Source organism: Rissa tridactyla, chromosome 2, assembly GCF_028500815.1.
Source record: "Rissa tridactyla isolate bRisTri1 chromosome 2, bRisTri1.patW.cur.20221130, whole genome shotgun sequence".
NCBI classification, from domain to species: domain Eukaryota; kingdom Metazoa; phylum Chordata; class Aves; order Charadriiformes; family Laridae; genus Rissa; species Rissa tridactyla.
The window spans coordinates 125,823,114-125,840,753 of NC_071467.1; the positions used below are offsets into that span (position 1 = coordinate 125,823,114).

Below are 17,640 nucleotides of genomic sequence, written 5' to 3' on the forward strand. Positions count from 1 at the left end.
AACATATCAAATTTACAAGTGGAAAGGAAATCTATCTCCTTTCTCAGTCCTAATGTTTTAACTTGCCAATACTTGGCTCTATCAACTTGCTTAGAAGCTGAATGTCATTTTGGACTCTTTCTCTTGTTTTTTCCACTGTATTGTCACCAGCAGGCCAATTCTGCCACCAGAAATACTTGGCAATCAGATTGTCTTCAGCAGCTCTGCATACACACAATGGATCCTGACATTGTACAAGAGAAATAACAGAATCCATTTCACTTCCTCTGGTCTGCTTAGCTATGAAGAGCTAACAGGAGTAAAAAATAAACCCAAACGCCCCCCTCATGGGACCAAATCAATATGAACACATATGGACCAAAGCTGCAGCAATAGTGGCCAAACTTCTGCAGGATCCTATGGGAAGCTGCTCTGCCTCCGAAAGCAACAGGAGGCTGTGCCTAAGGCACAGGCGTCTCTCCCTTACCCCCTTGCTGCTCCTCAAACTGTGCTATTGAATATCTGGTCCACTCAGCAAGGTTGGATCTGACTTTTCCTGGAGAATTGGCCCACATTACACATCCATCTTGGCACCCATTCAGCCTGCAGTCTTTCTTCTCTGATTGCCAAAAAGCATGCTAGCAATTCAGATACACTGGTGGGTCTGGGATATGAATAGCCGGCCACTGGGAACCGTATGAGAACTTTATTGTCTTCCATAGCCCATCATAAACCAAGAATGATTCGCCAAATGTAACTGAGCTGGTTTTGGATTTTAAATCCTAAGACATCAAGCCTTCCAATCTATTTCAATTATATTTTTTTTTCTTTCCGTTGCTCTGGGGGAGGAGAAAAAAAGCTTCATTCCAGCACAATAAAAAAATCAAGGGTTATCAAGAGGCAGTTCAGGGATTGTTTGTGGCCTGTCAGGCAAACTTATGCAGTCTTTAAGTATACAGTCAGCACACCACTGAAAATGGGTCATTTCTGTATGTCTGTTGGGACAAGGAACTTAGCAGGTTAGTCAGATGGAGAGTTATGCAAACATGGTTAAAAAAGCAATGCTTTTGTAGACTGCTTCAAAAATCAGATCCCAAATTTGCAATTCATTCAAAAGCTGAACAGAGAGAGATGGGGAAAAAACATAGCTAAAAATTAAAACATTGGAAGACAGATGGGATTTTCTCCAACAGTGTGACGAAGAACTGACGGTGAGAGCTGACTGTTAGTGAATTCTGCTGTATTACACTCTCAAAGCCATTAAAAGAAGTGTTGAAAAATTAACCACCATGCAGGAGTTCAAGAGATCTCTCAACCATGCATTTATTTTTCACTCATGACACAGCTTTATGCATGTAAGAGAAAGAAGTAATCTACAATTTGTTTAAAATAACAAACCTCCCCAGCAGCCCTATATCTTATATAGTCTAAAAATAGCAATATTGAAAAACTATCCATCCAGTTCTCTAACCAGACATGTAGCATATTTATGTGCAAGACGTGTTTTACAAGCCTGCAGAAGAAAAAGAGGCTGCTCTTCTCGTAGCCGTCAAAGCTACGGGCAGGTGTGCGGATAATGCCATTGCATTACAAATGACAGTGGAAACCTGCATGGACAAGGCTGGGTACTGTCCACCCACCCTGCTTTCAGCCAGTGACAGCATTTCCTCTCTTCCTCCTTATTTTCCTCTGTTCCTAATTCAGCCATATGTTTGTGTTTCGTACATGTAAGTGAAGTTAGCAGGAGGCTCGCTGCTAACTTCAGGGGGGCTGAAATTTAACCCGCTATCTACATTTCTGCTTGTAACATTAAGGGGGGAAAATGGCATTTCGGCAGTGCTTTCACAAACAGAGCCTCACACAGCTCAGATCACTTGGGTGAAATTCAAGCCTGTTGCAGTCAATGTGGTAGCTATTTTTTTCACGACGCCTCTGTTTAGCCCACACTTGAGAAGAAAACACACACACACACTGAAGTATTATTTATGTAGAATAAACATCACTTGAAGGAATTGGATGGTGGAAACTACCTAGTTGTTTGTATCCTTGGTCCCAACTATAAAAGCTGCCTCCAGAATGGCGTAGTGTAGAAATAATATTATTCCTTCAGTCTTTTTCTCTTTTCTCTATAGCAGCCTTATCGGTAATACCCTCAATCATTTGGAAACGCAGCAACAGTGTATTGTAATACTATTTTGAGTACTGAGGAAAAGCCTCAGCTGTCAGTACTAACCTTTGTTTATTGCTGTGAAAAAAACACAGTAGCACATCATGCAGATCTAATTTGAGAATTGCATGTTGAAATTATTATGTAATTTCTTGGGTTTCCCCCCTGTTCAGATGTTCTACGACTATTCATGTGTATTTTGTTTTAAAGTGGTTATAAGACTGTTTACAAGGCTTTGTTAAATCACTGTGTAGTGAGATACTAGATACCAGAACTGAATTTACCTCAGTTCCCCACCACCATGAGCTTGTTATAACCAGATTTGAACTTCAGAAAATTCAAATTGTTTCAGTGGTCCTTGCTGTGCAGGTAATGCAGCGCATTCCGTTGCTCTTTAAATCCACGGACTCGTCTGCGTATTAGATTTCAGCACCACGCTGAAGTTGCACCTCAATTCATTAAATCGGTTGTATTTATTGGGTTTTGTGTGTTGCTTTTAAACAGTTTCCCTTTCTTTCTCAGGGAAAACAAGAAAAAAAGGGAATTAAAAGCCTGTGTAAGGACACAGAGGAAGACGATGGCAGTCCTAGTAATACTACTTCAGTCCCCTGGTGCTCGATCTCATGCCACTGCCCGTGACTGTGCTGCCATTTGACATCACCCGAAGAGAACCACAGGTACCTCCTACTGTAAGCTGGGCTAGCGGTGACGCAGTTTTGCAGACCCAACTTTCAAGGGAAATTTTCCAGTACACGCATGGGAGGAAGCTGGGTGGTAGATACGCAGTTTCATTTCAACGTGCTCGCAGAGGCCTAACATTCTGCTCCACAGGAATTTTCCTAGAACATCCATTCATTTCTATTTCTAGAAGGTTGAAGTAGTAACGCCCTCTCAATATAGAAGTCCACCTGTGAACTATGTAAACTGCTTTGGGAGGAAGATGGAACATATTTGCTTTTCATGAAAAATACAAATATATATGTGTATATATATATTTAGTTTATTTTAGGGAGTTTTACATGCCTTTTTAAAGGAATCTAAATATATACACATGTATATAAGCACTTAGTTCTAAGAGTCAGCTCTGAGCAAGGAAACAAACTGGTCTGGGAACCCAAACAGCCTGTGCAACCGAATCTAAGACTCTTTAAGTTTTTGTTGTAAGGCTTCAGGTGGGCGCTCCTGATTACACAGAAGTCTATGCACTGCCACAGTTCCTATAAGAAGTGGTTTCACCAGCTTTGCAACCTTAATAAAAAGTCATTCTGTAACAGAGGAGAAAAAAAAATATCCTATTTTTAAAAAGCGTGGCATGGTTCATCTGTGTTTAAGTTACTTTTAAGAATAAACAAAAGTAGTGTTTTTAGGAACACCGGTCTCTGTCACGTAGCTGCTTGTGAGGTACCTTATACTGCTGTGCTTCAGCTTCCCTGAGCAGCGAACACTGGTGCCTGTGGAGCCAGCATGAACGGATCTGATATAAAAGTATAGCACACCCATGACACGGGGGGCAGAGTAACTCTTGTGGATGTTTGCAGAGCCTGCTGAATTTTAAAAAATGTGGTAGATCTGGAAAACATACCACACTATTAGTTCAGAAAGAATTTATGCTTTCCTTCAGATTGTATATTGAATATTGGCAAGAGGGTCAAAGAGGGCTATTTATATTATAAGGTAGTTGCAAAAAGTTGCATTTTATATATAAGAAATGAAAAAAGAAAGCTAAGTTAATGAGATGGTTAGAAAGGTAAGTTGGTAAACTAGCCTTATACTTTTAGACATAAACAGTCAAATAATTTATGAATAGGATTGAAACTTCAGTTTAAATTCTGAGTTTGGGATGACTTACACCTGCCCCCCTCCTTCCACCCTGCTATTTGCTCCATTCAGTCGCTCACAGGGGAAAATACTACTGGGGGCATAGCCATAGATTAGGAGCCAGAATTTCACTCTGCAATAAGTGTCAGCAGTTCCTCCTTTTCTCCTCTTCACAAAGGGATGCTCTTATCAAGTGGCTTTCCTGTGGAAGAGGGATGAGCAGGCTTTTTCTTTCTGACCCCTGTTAAACAACTTGACGTGCTTTTCCTTTGTTTGTTTGTTTGTTTCTGCAGTTCTCACTTTCAGGACATTTCCTGTGGACTGTCCAAGTCCAAGTGCACTTCAAAAGTGAGAACTAAGTGTATCTGCGCAGTGTCTCACTGCATGTTCGCTGTCTGAAATGAAATAAATGAAATGACTGACCCATGGCTCTTAAACTAGTTGAATGCATCCACAACTGTGCCAACGTTCACACTGTTAATCCTCTTTGAAGCTCCAAAATTTAACCCTATTTTGGAGGTCTGGTGTTGGTTTTTCTTTTGTATCCCAGACATCTTTCCCAGTACAGCTCTGATCTTGGCTCAGACAAGAAGATACTGCCTGTGAGGTGCTAGTTTTTCTTGTTAGTCCGGTGTCAGCCTTCCTATCCCAAAATATGAACAGTTAATGTTTTTCTGGAACAACTAAGCCAATTACATTTGTAGTTTCACAGTCTCCCTGACCCTAAGACAATTTGCTGTTGCAGTTTTGCCCCCTTATTAGGTTACCTTGTCATAAGTTTTATTCAGTCCCAGCAAGCATCGGGGTACAGTGACAAGCGGGTGCTCTACAAGGGCAGAATAAAGCCCTTCCTTGGCTTTATTCTGATTGCAGCTTTGGTTGAGGAAAGAAGAACATAAGACATTTCCCTCTCCACAGCAGAAACCCCAGTGATTTGCATACACACTGATCTCATCTGAACGTGTTTTTAACATGGATGTTTAAGATATTAATAGGCTACTTTTAACTTGGACCTCCCCAAATATCCTCACAGTGGTATTGTTACTGTAACAGAACATACTCCTACATGATCCTACTTGGTTAGCCTTAAAAATACTTTAAAAACAGAAAGGAAGAAAGAAGTCTTTGTCTACGAATGCTAAAATCTATCTTCATTTATGAGAAACTGTCAATGAATTGCCATGGAAACATTTACTAATTGTCCATGTAGCCTGTAAAAATAGTAAGAAAAAGAGGTAAGATTTGTTAAGAAATGTCACTCTGTGAGAGATGACCTGAACCAGAAGATTGTGAAGAGAGGCAGTGTGGTGTAGCAAAGCCTTCTCTTCTCCAGGTTATCTCTTGCACACTGAGATCACCCGGGCGTCTTCCCTAACGAGACGTCATTCCCACTGAGTTAAGAGTAGTGTCACTGTGTCCCTTGATGCCTGCTTACAACCCATCCTTCAAAACACAGGGGTTAGTGGACTGTGACTTCAATCAAAATTCAGGACACCCATCCATTCTCTATCATAGTTTAAAAAATTTGAGTAGTCACATTTCTCACATTTTTTTCCATTTTTTTACACTCTTTGTGAAAATGCTCTTTTCCAGTTCTAGGTGTATCACTTCTGGGTTCCATGTGATGCAAACCCAGTTGTAGCCCTGTGGAATTTTCAAGGTAATTTAAAAACTCACAGCAAATCAGGGCAGTAACTAGAAGAGGCAGGAAAATAAAATACATTCATGTAAAAGTGGTTAGTCAGAAGTACATCTTGAGAAGCCTCAATTATTATTTTTTTTAATAAAATCATTTTGAAGTACTACTGTACACTAGCCATTAGTGTTCCATTGGCCAACCCAGGAGGCATTTGGGCTCTTAAAAAAACACTGGGCCTCTCTGCATCTTTAAGGTCTTGATGTTACTCATCATGTAGCAAAGGGATCTACCTGTTCTAGGAAGTATTTGTGTAGCTGTGTTGGTTTAAAAAAGTTGTGAAATGACAGCACTGATTTTTTTCATGGCTAATTCAGGCTGCAGCTAGCAGTAGGGTAGTTATTGACCTAACCAGCTTGTCTACTACTCAATCTAAACAATTCTTTACTCATTACACGGGTCATTTAACATGGGCAGAAAATAGAACCAAACACAAGGATTTTCTTTTCTTTCTGGGTTTCCCTCTCTCTTCCCATTACAAAGGAGTCTGTTCCCTACCAGGTCCCTGTGTGAACGAGCAAATGATGCCTTCTCTTAAGCGAAGTGGATTCCTTACCCACTAGCAAAACTGTGGAACTTAGAAATAGTTTCAGCTGTAAGGCTTTCCTCCTCAGTGTTACTGCAGGGAGTTATGAGAAGAAAAATGTGTACATATATATATACTTTGCTTAAAATGAGACAGTATATGGAAGTCTGACATATGGGCACTCAGAACATGTATGACAGCCTATTACTATGGAAGAAACCTTGAATAAAATTGCCATTTCAACCACTGCATGTCTAATATTGATTTTAAACTAATGAGGCCCCCTAACAGAATGATAACAATGGAAATTTTCAGTGCACTTTGGATCAGAAAAAAGTAATTAAATTGCTTTGTATGTTCCTACTAGGAGTATCACAAACCCACATTTCTTTAGTGTCTGAAATCCATATTTTGAAACATGAAGAACCGTGCTTTCCTATAGGGACATGAACAGAAGATCACTTAGGGCCTTAGTTACTCTCCTTGTGCCACTCCTTCAGATTTCTTCTAGGGATCACATGATGAGAGACCGTTAACTAGAAAGGTGAGAGGGAGAGTTAGCGGACTGGAGACAGAAGGAATAGCCACAGCAGAGCTGTGCGGCTGGCAGAAGGGAAGAGCCATGTGGAAGCAGATCCCGGGAGCCGGGAGAGGCCAGGAGCTGTCCAAGCATCCCGTGTTTGCATCGCTAAGTGGGAACCGCTGCACGGTCGAGGGCTTTTCTCTTTCTGATTTTTTTCATGTCTTAAACCTGTCTTCTTAGAGTACCAATCCTAGGAGAGTCCATGGAGTGATCTGCACAAAATTTGTCTGTCCCTTTATTCTTGGTGGATAAATCTTTTCATACGGTGAGCTGTCTGAGGCAAAGCTCATGGCAGAAGCTTTGGTCCAGATGAAGTTTTACTAGATATTCACCTCAAAGGATCATTACTCTACAGTCATTGCTGATTTAAAGATAACTAGTTTAAACCCAGTTCCAGTATACATTGTGTGGTGGCCACAGCAGTGACTGGTCAGCAAGCCACTGGCTGGACACTGGTCTGTGTCTGGACATGACCTAGCAAGCTAGAATGAACCTTTCTCCATAAAAACTTTAGCTTATTTTTTTGTAAGTGTAGAGAGGGCATTACCCTTGCTCTATTTCTGTCACGCATAATTTTTCGACTAATCTGTTGCTAATCTAACTTCTCAGAGTGTGTATCAGCATAGTCTAAAAACAATTGTCAAAGGAAGACTGAATAACAAAAAAAGACTAATATAAACCACACATATTTCACAGAAGCATTTGATAGTCTCCCTCCTGATTTATTTTGTTGTATCTTGAAGCAATGTGTTGTGTCAAGGAAAGTAATTAATATCAACACAGCTTTATATCCAGGTGCAGCATGCATAGATAAAGCATGAATGAAATGAGGTAAAATATTCCACTTGATGACTGAATATTGAACAAGGTTGCATTGAACAAGGAGATGGCAAAGTTTTTAATATGAAGGCCCATCAACAAAAAAGATTAAATGTTTTGGAGTTACTGCTGATTCACTATCAGAAAGGTTTAGACAGCCAGACTATTAGACATTAAATGGCTCAACAGCAGTATGCTGAATTTTTATTTTGCTAGCGACTTAGGTCTTTAATGTCCACTCAGACAGGTAAGACTGTCTGAAAAGGTGAACTAAAAGACTACTGAGGATGATAGTAAACACAGGGTTAAAAATAATATAATAATATGCAAAGAATTATTCCAACAAGAAACCTAAAATTCAAGCATTGCCTTAGAAGGCAAAGGAGTGCAAGAGATGAGTCAGTCTCAATACCTTGGCAGTAATATGCAAGCCAGTGGGGGTATCTAGAAGGAAATAATGTCACAAATTGGCAAGGCAGCAACTGCATGTATCTACTTAAATAAGATTCAGTCCTTGAAAATCTATAACTTAAAGAACAAACTGAATATTCAATTCATGTTATTTTCAACTTAACAGATGGATGTGCAAGCTGGAAATCTACCAAAAGTATAGACAGTCATCTAAGAAGCCTGATAAAACACTCAGAAAAACTCAAACTTAGAAAAATATTAAATAAGTGAATTTCTAACGAATTTTACAAAATTTAACAGTACCTTATGTCAGATATCAACATTAAAAAGAAAAGGAGATAGCTGTATCTGGGATATGTGCTGGTAATAAAAACGAAGAATCTACTGGGTAGAAGTATATTCAGAAGCAGAAGGATACGCCAAAGAGGAGAACCAAAGGGACACCTTCCGGGTGACGGGTACCGCTTATGGGACTGCCTACCATGAAGACGACAAACCCAGCAGTTGGAAGAGACATCCCCCTTTCCCCCCGCCGCCCCCGGCGGATGGCGGCGGTTCCTCCCGCGGTCCCCGACCAAGGACAGCTCCCGCCCGGCCCCGCTGCCTCTGGGCGGCCGCTTCCACGCTCAGCGACAGCTACCTCTTCAGGGCATGAGTGTCCCTCTTTCAGGGGTGGGCTTCTATGCAATTCACGTCGTGAAAATAATTGAGGGCACCCCTGAGTTTCTTCGCGCTTGGACAACGCAGCGAAATAGGCACTACAGCGCGCCCTCTGTACGGGAGAGTAAAAAATGCTGCGTTCACGAAAATAATGAGTAAAAATGCTGCGTTCACACAAATAATGACTGCCTGCTTCAAGCAGCTGCTTCAGGTGGTTGCGCTGTGTGGCTGGGAGTTTTTGAGTAGATTCACTCCGCCCGAGATTTTAAAGGCAAAGTCTCTGGGAGGAGATACATCTTTTTTGTAAGAGAATACAGAAACATGATTCTGGTCATTCTCCCTTCAAAAAAATCATCATTATAGAAAATAATGTTACAGTCTATAAGGAAACATGAATAGCAGACCCTCCTCCAGACATCGTTTTTCATTACACTGGGCCTTGTCTACTCTAACATACTTCCCAGTTCTGCCCAGTTCTGGCCAATTGTGTCTTCCTACCTAGCGCTTTAGCACATAATGAAAAAAAACACCAACCAACCAACAACAACAAAAAAAAGCATAAATTGTAAAATCCTGTATAGATCAGATATATTCTTTTTCTGCTGGATGGAACTATGGAGATTCTACAGAAAACAAAACCCTTCAAATGTGTCTCAAGAGAGGTCTTGAAGACACTCTTCTTTCCTGATGGTCACCACCCTTCCTTGTGCTCCTGGCTACGTCACTGCTATTGAGCATTCAACTGGCTTCCCTTGCCCTGCTATATTAAGCTGAAGTTTATGTCCTTACTTGCCTTCACCTTGCTCCTTTGTCACTGATTTTATCATCATCACTCTCCTCATCTTTTGTCATGTAAGACTGCAGCCTCGTCAGCTCTTTTGCTGGCTTATTATAGTCCTAGTCCACAGACCTTCTCCTTCTATACAGAACAACTGGACTTAAAGGACAAAGGTGGTTCGATCACATCTTATGTATTTGTGCTAGCTGCAAAACTGTAATTTGTATAAAAATGAATGAACGTAATTCAGTTCATTACCCATAGCTTTTTAAAAGCATCTACTTTTTTTTTTTCTAGAGCAAGAATGGTCCTCCCTAGTGTTTCTAGAATACATTGAAACTGTTTGTAACATTGTAACTGTTTACCACAGTGAGTTCCTAATTTTATAACTCCACAAGCATGATTTGGGGAGACCTTCTGCAATGTGCTACCAGAAGTTGGGACCAAAGCATTAGATGATCTGAATAGAGAAGCTTGTTTTCCTGCCTGAACTATTTCCTGTTCAGGCCAATTCATGTTTGTTGAGTTTTGCTGTCATTTGTCAGGCTACATAACTAAATTAATTTGAATTTAAAATACGAAGCATGTTTTAGCTGGATTATGAAGAGTTATACTTTTTTTGGTGTAATTTTAGTGAAGACTTGAAGGTATTATGCTGCATATAGGAGAAGTTAAACTTTCAATCTATTTCAGTGTACTGTACTTAAGTAATTATTCTATTAGTTGAAGAGAAGATCTCAGTTGGCTTTGCAGGATTGTAATCCAGTGGCAACATCTTTTACATGTAAACTGAGCCATGATGCAGAAAGCATTGAGACACGGTAAGCGCATGGTATCCCATCTTCAGAGCAGAATCACATCATAGAGGAACAGTGTTCAAGAACTTTAAATGCTAACTGGGATGGAGCTTTAATCCTTTTACGGCCTTTGAACTGCACTTTTGTCTCAGCCGTGATATTATGAGGCTGTCTAGTCAAATTAATTGCATTCCCTAGTAGAAGTCATGTAGGTGCTTATCTTCTTTATACATTTCTAATGCTGGCAGCACTGCGAGAGCTGAACTATGCTTTGTCCTTGTCTTTTTCTTTCCTTTTATTCCTTATTATTACATGTAAAAATTACCAGTAAAGAAGTTGAAAACAGAAAGAAGTAAGCCAATTAAAACCTGTAAACCAAACGGGCATAGAATCATAAAATCGTTTTGGTCGGAAGAGATGTTTAAGATCATCAAGTCCAACCGTTAAACCATCACTGCCAAGTTACCGCTAAACCATGTCCCTCAGCACCACGTCTACACGTCTTTTAAATACCTCCAGGGATGACGACTCACCCACTTCCCTGGGCAGCCTGTTCCAAAGCCTGACAACCCTTTCGGTGAAGAAATTTTTCCAAATACCCACTCTAAACCTCCCCTGCAAGGGTTTCGATTTGGCTGCCCCGTAGCCTAGCCTCCACACCTGGCCGCCGCTGAACACGGAGAAGAGAAAAAAAAAAGAAAAAAAACCAAACCAAACCAAACCACCCAGCAAACAAACTTCTTTGCAACCTGGAAGAAACACGGTGTTCAGCGCCCGCTCGCTGTTTGCAAAAAACCGCCTGCGCGGCGGCGCAGCCCCGCCGCAGCCGGCTCACCTTGCGCAACCGCGCAGCCCTTGCGCAGCCGCCTGCGCCCAGCGCCGCTCCGAGCCCGGCATCCGCCGAAACGCCTTCCCCGGCCTCGGCACCCACCCTCGGCGCCGCCCTTCCCCCGGGGCTGCTTCCCCCGACGGGGATGCCCTCCTCGGGCGACGTGTCCCCGTCTGTCCCCGGCGCCGCGCCGCGCCAGGCCGCGCTGCCATGACAGCTCCCGGGCGGTCAGCGGCCGCCGCCGCTCGGCCCCGCCGCTCCCCGCTCGCGGCCGCCTCCCTCCCCAGCGGAGAGGCGGCCGCCCGGCCCGGCCCGGCCCCGCGTCCCGCCGCCGCCGCCCCCCCCCCCCCCGCCCCGCTTCCCCGCGGGGTCAGCCGGGGACAGCGCCCGCCTCCCGCCGCAGGAAGCGCCGCAGCCGCCGCGGCGTCTCCCGCTCGGCGCTCGCCTGTGGCAGGTGAGACTCCCCGCGTCCCTCCCCGCTCCCCCGGCCGCCGCCCGGCACCCTCTCCCCGCCGGACCCCGTTTCCCGGTCCCCGGCCGCGGCGGCGGGGCTGAGGTGAGCCCCCGCCCCGGGCCGGCGGGGCCGGGTGGGGCGGGAAGCCCGAGGCGGCGGGGGGGGGGGCGGGAGGGCCGGCGCTCGGCTGTGGCGGCCGCGCACCGCCGGGGGATGGAGGCGGCCGGGCGGGAGCGGAGCCGCCGTCCGCCCCCGCAGCCCGGGGCCCGGCCTGCCGGCGGGGCGGGGAGGCCCCGGTGTGCCGCCGCCGCCTCCCGGGGAACGCGGCTCCTTCCCCTTCCCCCGCTGGCCCCGCCGCTGCCTGCGGCCACCGCGGGTGCGAGGACGGGGCTGGAGCTGCCCGGGCGGCCTCGGCTGTTCAGTGTCCCCGGCCCTTCGGTTTACCAGATGTGTTTACCCGTCACACGGGAGAAAAATCGGCTTCAGGAAGGGCCACGTCGTGTTGGCTGCTTCTGCAGGGTCCATCCCTTTCCCCCCCCCCCCCCCCACCGCCGCCCCTGGGAGCTGCAGGGAGGGTGCAGGGGGGCCGAGCAGCTCCCCAGGGGCTTCGCGCTGCTGGCCCTGGGCTGGGCTCAGCTGGGAGGGTACCACGGGAGACGGCAGAGAGACGCTGGGGACATCAGGTCACAGACGGGAACATCCGTGTGGGGTTATCATTCCAGACCGTACTCTGTGACCCGCTGACAAATCGAGGCAAAAGCTGTAAGGACCTCTCTGTGAATGTAGTAACACTGTTTGTTAATCGTACTTGTGACTATGAGGGACAATTAACCAACATTTTTTTTAAAAAAAGCAGGCGCTACTGGCCACCTGGTCGAGTGAACTCAATACCTCATGGAAAAAAACCATAGTGTTCTGTGGGATGCTTCTGCGGGAGAGATGTAAACAAACTAACGCAGAATACACGTTATGTGGAAAAGGAATATGGAGTAACTTCTAAGTCCCACAGCAACAGGTGGCAGAGCTGAGAAGAAGAGGCTGCACGTCCTGGCTCTCTGTCTTGCATCTCTGTCACAGCACAATCTTCCTCCATTAGGGGCAGAGCTTCCTCTCACCAAAACAGCGGCAAAATACCATCAGCTGCAAGGAAGGCGGGATCAGCTCTTGCTTACTAAGGCTGTGATAAAGAACTGAGATTAATTTATTATTAGACTAGGAAAGCACCTCTGGGCAAAAAAAGAAATGTCACTGTAACTTGGGCTGAAACCATATGACCAGAAAAGCCGTGTTCTGGTGAGGAAACTGGGGCTTTCCCGGGTGCAAATATTGCCATATGTTGTGAGGTGACCACTGTCGTCACAGAAGGACGCTCGGCTCGGTTGTGCAGCGTGGGTCAGTTGTGCCCTGGAGCAATCAGGAGGCAGTGAAAAGCAGAAAAAGGCTTGATGAAAAGCAAGTACTGCAGAACATATCTATAGGATAGTCAAATCACAGCTCTTTCCCATATTAAAGATCTTTTTCCCAGAAACTATACTTGAAAGAAAATACTGCAGGAGACTGAGGCATTAAACCAGTTGCAAAGGAAAGCAAAAAGATACTGTGCAGCATTAAAAAAAGTTAATAAAGTCTATCTATACAAGCAAGATTTCCAAAAGGAGTAAGACTTGGTTAAAAATTCAAAGCACAACAGGATGTTGGACTGTGAAAGTTTAAGGTCTTGGTCTTTTTCATTGAATCAATAAACATAAAATGAAAATACACAGCTTCTAATATAAACTTATACAGAGCAGTTGAGATAAAACTTGAACAGGGTAAATGAGAAGGCATTGTTACTAAAAAAGGCTTGGGAAATGGTATCAGGATTTATTAGGGAAATGAAGAAAGACATATTGTCTCAGATTTAAAAAGGAAATCTCTTAAAAAATGAGGCCTAGCAGAAAGAAAGAAAGGGAACCTGCTAATAAAACAATGCTTTGTTCTCATGGAAAAAAATGACATCGCAAAGTTTTGAGAAAAAAGGCTGGGGAAAAAAGTGAAATGTAAATAAATGTCTTTGATAATGATGGAAACCTCTTATTAAAAAGAAGTCAAAATGCTCCAGGTAAAATAAACATTTTTCAGATAGTAATATTGGAGTTAGCTGAGCAGCTTAAGAGAGTCAAACAAAAAAAGACACAGGTTAGTATTACTCAGAAAGCAGCTGAGAGGAATGGTACATTTATTTTCATCACATGAATTGTTGAGATCTGGAGATCGACTGGCATAAGGCATAAAAAGAGAGGTAGCTTGTGGAGGAGTTGTAGAAAAGGATTAGGAAAAGAGAGTGGGAAACAGAGCTGAACTGCAACAGATTCTTCCTGGAGACTTTCATCTGGGAGGGAGGATGCAAAACTTCAGGCTGAGGGAACTGTGGGCTAGTTTTGCTATGTGGACGGCAGATAAAACTAGAACCCCAAACCCTGAGATCTTATTGTTTGGTTTTCTGGACAAATGAAGATGCACTGGAGAAACCTGAGAAAATTCTTGAATGTGCTAAGCGCTGCTTTTCCAGGAAAGGGAAAAGGGCTAAGCAGGAAAACAGCCGATACAGAACGGTGAATCTGCCCCAACTGGGGGATGTCAGAGGGAAGGCCAAAAAAGTTAAGGAGGAAAAACTGAAACTCCTGTACAGGGCACTGCAAACCAAGGGTACTTATAGGAAATACAGATTTTATATGCATCTAAAAGAAAGACTAAAGATTGTGAGGCAATTTCCTGGAAAGTATTACTAACCAGAGGAGCAACTGTGTGAAGGGCTGAGGTTCAGCAGCTCTTGCACAGCAGCACGTACGTGACTATGAGGAATGGTGTGTTACAGGATGTCCCTCAGACAAGGCAGCAGTTTATAGCCATCTCCTACCAAGCTGGGCCTTCTAGGCCATGGCAAAACAGCATTTCATGTAAGGAAAAGAAGGCAATTACTAGTTTCTTCATAGACCCAAAGGAAATGTAGCACTTCTAATGGGGTGTTTGCCACCATCACACACAAAAAAAAAATTACACAAAAAGGAAAATGCAAGGAAAGCTGTTGTAGAAAGACACAAGTAGCGAAGTGGTGCAATTCCGAGAGTACAGACGGTTAAAGAAAAGGCGTGACATAAATAAAATGAGAGGAAAAACAAGATGTATGGAGTAAACTTCCTGACCTTTCCAGGTCAACAAAGCAATTCAGCCACACTTGCAACCAGTCATAAATCGTGGCAGTCATTCTAACAAAAGATATCCTTACATTAGGATACATCCTGACATAGACCTTACACTTAGGTCTGACCTTGGCTTCCTGAATACATACTACTCTATTTTTACTGTTTTATGAAGTTCTTAATACTTCCGTTGCAATTCTTCAATTTGCATTTCAAAAAATGTGCTATGGAAGTGAAAACGTTAATAATATCATTCCCAATCAGTTAATCTTCTGTACCTAATAGTTTAGTAAAATGTAAGGGAGAATACATGAAACCTATGAACACTGAGGAACCTACGAAACTCAAGCTGAAAGAGGGCTAGAGATGTGCAGGATCTTCCAAACATTTCCTGATTTTTTATATTAATGGATTAGTAAACAAATAAGGGGGGGAAGAGAAGGAGCTTTCAACTTATTAGCTAAAACATTGCAATTGTCTGCCACGTAATTCAAATGAGATATCAGGGGCTGTAATATTGAGTGCATTATATAAATGGTATCACGAATTTGGTTATCTTTCTTTTGTGACTTAAAGTTTTAGCTGTAGCTAATGAATGTTAAGAGGCCATTTTTGGAAAATTTCTAGCCATTTTCTAGCCGTTTTTGGAAAATGACAGAATACGAAAGCCACATGGTTACTTCAGACAGTTGTTTTCCTTCAGGTGTCTAGAGACGGGCGCAAGAGAAACCCTTGGCTTTCTTCTGTATGGCTAGGTCCTGGTGGTTACCCTTGATCAAGCTCATCGTAGAGTAGAACTTCATGAAGTTTACCTGTCCTCCTGGTGAAGGTAAGGAGACTTTTGTGAAGAGGTTTGACTTCTGAATGACAGGTGACTGTTTCCAGCATGTGAGTGGAGGGAATGTAAAACTTTGGGTTGAGATGAACTATTGAGATCCAATTTGTAAACTAGCCAGCTGAAGATCAAATGGCAGAGAAAACTGAGTAACCAAAACAGATAGGAAGACACTCAGAGGGTTTTGTGTCTCAACATTGTAATTAAAAGGGCATCAGAGTGGAAAATGTTGGATAGAACTTGTGACTTTGACAAAAGAATTTTGTATAACGCCACATGGCTTTTGTTAGTATAATGGCAGGTTAATTAAAAAGAGGTTAATAAAAAAAGTAAAAGGGAATTGTAAATAAGTAAATTAATAAATAATAAAATAACCAACTAAATAACTAAGTATAGTAAAGTGGGGACCATTGTGTCCTGAAATTGCAGAACAAGTGTACATCTGGAATAGGAAACTCAAAACCTACTTATTATATGTGTGCACATTTTGTTCTCCCTTAGTCTGGCCAGAGTATGTGGATTTTGGTTCATTGTCAGTGTTATTTTTTGGGGGTTTTTTTGTTTGTTTTTTTTATTACTGGTCCTCACAATAAGGATGCATGAATTATTTACTGTTCTGAGATACCATAGGAGATGTACTTACGATCTGAGATCTGTCCAGTCCTCTGGCATTTCGTCGGATGATCTCATTAGATTCAGAGCCACTGCAGTAAAGTCTGGAAATGTGCAGATGCTAAACATAATGCAGAATTTTAATTATTGTTTACAGTTAATTAAAATGCTATTTTTGTTTGTTTTGCCTCCCTCTGGCATCTTCAAGTCCTAATTAATTCTTAACTGTGGGTGGTGGGATTAGGATTGGCAGCAACGCGCACCTCAAAGAGCCCACCGGCACCTATGGCTGTACGTGCAGTAGTACTGCAGAAGCAAAGATCACATTCTTGAGAAGTTAGATAAAGGTCGCTATTGTTCTTGCCGCCAAGATTATTTTTATCGCTTTGTCAACATATTTGTTAATGTACAAACATGCAGGTGAGATACAGAACACATGAAACTCATAAAAAGGTGAAGACTTTGTGTACACGCGAAATTAGAGCACTGTAGATGAGATGTATAGAAAAATGCTGAAGGGGAGTGAGCGTTCGCTTGACAGATTAAGGAGCTGGCTGGCGCTGTTCCTTATGGTGAACTGCTTGGTGACATTTATGACAGTGATAAAGAAAATCTGTGAGCAAATACCATTAATTGATGTGGTTCAAGGAGTGGCTATTGGGCACGTTTCTATGGAGGCGGTACTTCAGGTGCATAACCAGATCGTTGATTGAGGGTTTTGGTTTGGTTTTTTTCCCTATAATGTTGCAGTTGTTTCAGAGTACAATAAGGTTTTTTTTGGCTTAGAAGTGCTGCTGTAATTGGTTTCTAGGGCTTTCTTGATTTGACCTAATTGGACATTTTGAAAGGTTGCCAAAGTACGGGGTAGGATTTTGCCAGTTTTCCGTCAATGATTAATAAAGCTCATTTGGAGGATCAATTAGAATTCCAAAAAGAGGATTTTGAACTGGAATTGTTATAAAACCAATGAATGCTATTTTATTAATGGCATTTTCAATGTTGAATGATGAAACATGGCACTGTAATGAACAGTAAATACACATTTTTTCTAGAGAATCTCATCCCTTCAGATGATTATCGTGTTGTATCGGGAATTCTGTAGTCAGGGTGGAGAAGCACTTTCATTCTGTTTTGTAATGACATATTGGGCAAAATTCAAGTTGTTGTTTAAAAAAAATCATTAGACCATTAAAAAGTGGTTTCAACAGGTAAGATTTCTTCAAAGGTTTATTTCCTCTTCACGGTGCTAAAAGTGTAAGTGCTGGCTTTCTAAAAAGTCTTTAGAAAGAACAAGTAACTGCTCTTGGTGTGTCTGAAGACCTAGTGAATGGGAAGAAATGAAGTGATATGTCTGGAGGGAGGAAAAGCAGGCAGTCCATGCCATCATCCGTTTCTAATCATCCCCAGCTCCTCCCAGAGTTCTTCTTTTTACGAAGATAATTTAAAAACAACCCAAGTTGTTCAGCCTGTCTCTGTGCATTTCTAATTTGTTTG

General features: G+C 42.8%; 1 protein-coding gene and 1 long non-coding RNA gene across 6 annotated transcripts in view; both read left to right on the top strand.

Annotated features, from left to right (window-relative positions):
• The window catches only part of LOC128906185 (uncharacterized), a 36,675-nt gene extending 27,846 nt beyond the window's left edge, over positions 1–8,829 (top strand). The window contains exons 4-5 of one of the 2 annotated variants that reach the window (XR_008465090.1): positions 2,669–2,823; positions 8,166–8,829. This is a non-coding gene — a long non-coding RNA (uncharacterized LOC128906185). Of the gene's footprint in view, positions 1–2,668; positions 6,426–8,165 lie in introns of those variants that run through there. The other variant, XR_008465089.1, reaches the window with a different exon arrangement.
• A 2,615-nt stretch (positions 8,830–11,444) lies between these two features.
• The window catches only part of THRB (thyroid hormone receptor beta), a 177,180-nt gene continuing 170,984 nt past the window's right edge, over positions 11,445–17,640 (top strand). For 3 of the 4 annotated variants that reach the window (XM_054190827.1, XM_054190830.1, XM_054190835.1), the window contains exons 1-2: positions 11,445–11,517; positions 15,403–15,528. The gene's annotated coding sequence lies outside the window, so the exon portion shown is untranslated. The remainder of the gene's footprint in view (positions 11,518–15,402; positions 15,529–17,640) is intronic. The other variant, XM_054190833.1, reaches the window with a different exon arrangement.